This window comes from Schistocerca piceifrons, unplaced genomic scaffold (assembly GCF_021461385.2).
Source record: "Schistocerca piceifrons isolate TAMUIC-IGC-003096 unplaced genomic scaffold, iqSchPice1.1 HiC_scaffold_1112, whole genome shotgun sequence".
In the NCBI taxonomy this organism is placed as follows: domain Eukaryota; kingdom Metazoa; phylum Arthropoda; class Insecta; order Orthoptera; family Acrididae; genus Schistocerca; species Schistocerca piceifrons.
In genome coordinates, this window is record NW_025726921.1 from 52,501 (window position 1) to 55,000 (window position 2,500).

The 2,500-nt window shown below is 57.8% G+C and overlaps 1 non-coding gene across 1 annotated transcript in view; it reads right to left on the reverse strand.

Moving 5' to 3' along the window:
- Positions 1 to 576, reverse strand: part of LOC124727523 — a 1,909-nt gene extending 1,333 nt beyond the window's left edge. Inside the window, exon 1 of the ribosomal RNA XR_007007154.1 lies at positions 1 to 576. This exon is cut by the window's left edge and continues 1,333 nt beyond it. This is a non-coding gene — a ribosomal RNA (small subunit ribosomal RNA).
- Positions 577 to 2,500: the final 1,924 nt, after the last annotated feature.

The window sequence follows — 2,500 nt, forward strand, 5'->3', positions numbered from 1 at the left end:
ACTTGCCCTCCAATAGATACTCGTTAAAGGATTTAAAGTGTACTCATTCCGATTACGGGGCCTCGGATGAGTCCCGTATCGTTATTTTTCGTCACTACCTCCCCGTGCCGGGAGTGGGTAATTTGCGCGCCTGCTGCCTTCCTTGGATGTGGTAGCCGTTTCTCAGGCTCCCTCTCCGGAATCGAACCCTGATTCCCCGTTACCCGTTACAACCATGGTAGGCGCAGAACCTACCATCGACAGTTGATAAGGCAGACATTTGAAAGATGCGTCGCCGGTACGAGGACCGTGCGATCAGCCCAAAGTTATTCAGAGTCACCAAGGCAAACGGACCGGACGAGCCGACCGATTGGTTTTGATCTAATAAAAGCGTCCCTTCCATCTCTGGTCGGGACTCTGTTTGCATGTATTAGCTCTAGAATTACCACAGTTATCCAAGTAACGTGGGTACGATCTAAGGAACCATAACTGATTTAATGAGCCATTCGCGGTTTCACCTTAATGCGGCTTGTACTGAGACATGCATGGCTTAATCTTTGAGACAAGCATATGACTACTGGCAGGATCAACCAGGGAGCTGCGTCAACTAGAGCTGAGCAGCCGGCCGCCCGGGAGTGTGTCCCGGGGGCCCGCGCGAACACGCAAGCGTCCGCTCAATCATTCTGCAAACAGGAGGAGGCTGAGCTCCCCTGCACAATACACCTCGAAACCCTCTCAGGTCCCGGCGGCGCGCAGCGCCGTCCCAAGTACTTGGTCGGGTTCGAGAGAGGCGCAATCGCCCGGAGTTAGGCGAGTAGACGCTTTCGGTGCGACCACCCGTGCTCCCAACTGAGCTTGCCGCTGCCGACAGAGGCCCGGGAGCGTGCTGTCGTGGCATTGCCGGCGGGAGACAACACGCGCCACCTACGGTGACCGGCAGCTCCAACGCCAGCGCCACAGAAGGACAAAAGCCCCACTTGGGTGCCGAAGCGAACTCTCCCAGCACAGCGCACGCGCCAACACATCCGCACAGCTGCGATACAAACCACCAGCGAGAACCGCTGGGGCGACCGAGCAGCAGACGGCGTCGCGGCGCCGAGCGCCGGGCGGCGGCGCATCCTCAACGCACACAGTCCTCAATCGGACCAGCACACTGAAGATGTCCACCGCGCTTCGCACCGGGCCCGCGAGGACCTACTTTGGCCGCACGGCGCCGCGCGCAGGGTGCGCCGGCGCGCAGCTGCGACGCCTGCCGCGTCCGTCGGCCGGCGCGCCTGCCACTGGCCGCCCCCACCAGCCGGCTGTAGCGCGTGCGCCCACGCACCGCGCGGCCAGCACGCCGGGAGGCGCCCCCTCACCGGCCGGGGACGGTCCCACCCAGCCACCGCCGCGTATCGCTTCACACCCAGATGCCGTTCAGTTTCGTCGGCATGGTGGGTATCGCTGGAACAACCGGTTCGTACCTCAACCTATCGTCGCCATCACCGATTCACCCCTAGCGAGAACAACCGCACCACAACAGGTTACCATTTGTTCATTTGCGTAACTTCACCAGAAAACGCAGGCGTCCATCGCCATTTGCAACTTCAACGATTATTGCATGCCTGTGTCAGGTGTCACGCCACACTACGTCTGCCCACATACACGCAACAAAATGTGCACGCCTAGACAATACGTGGAAGGTGGCCCCCGTACGTATGCGATGTCCATTGCTCGAACGACTGTCAACCGGCCTCTGTAGCATGTCGCAGATATGGAACGCGGTGCACCATGCCATCACGGTGTGTGAGGAGAGACGACTAGGTCCGAATACATCAACAGACAGCTCATGCTGATCGCCATCCACGGCGTCCGTTCCTCCCACACGTCTCTATGGCGTACCACACTGCAATCCAGCTCTCATAGGGAGACGACACGTAGCTGCGTGCACAATATTTGCACTGTATGGTCCGCCGTTTTTGGGCGCAGTCGTTGTACGGTCACACATGTGCCACGATGTATCATTCGGTACATAAGGACGAATGTGCAGTACAGATTGTGGTTTACGCGTACGACATTAGCGGACGGTTGACACAGGCCGCACCACAACGTAGCCTGAGTACGTCGCATGCGAAGGGCATTGAACATGCAAACTTCTCACCAACCAGCTTGCGAAGGCAGGGGGGCAAGGTGGGGACGTGGGGAGGGGCGGCATGTACGTCCTGCTGCCATCCACATTACAGTGTACAGCAGGAGCATGTGGAAAGTCAGCAAGACTTGCAAGGTGTTTAACATGAAGCGATACACAGGGGAGCGGGCAGTGCGAGTAGCGAACTATATTGCGAGGGTTGCGGGTGGGCAACACTACACTAATTGAACGAGTCGTATAACAATTACAGAGCAGGTTTAGGCGACAACATGGGTTACGTTAGGGGACAACGTGGGTTACGTTAGGGGACAACGTGGGTTACTTTAGGGGACAACGTGGGTTAGGTTAAGGCACAACGTGGGTTAGGTTAAGGCACAACGTGGGTTAGGTTAA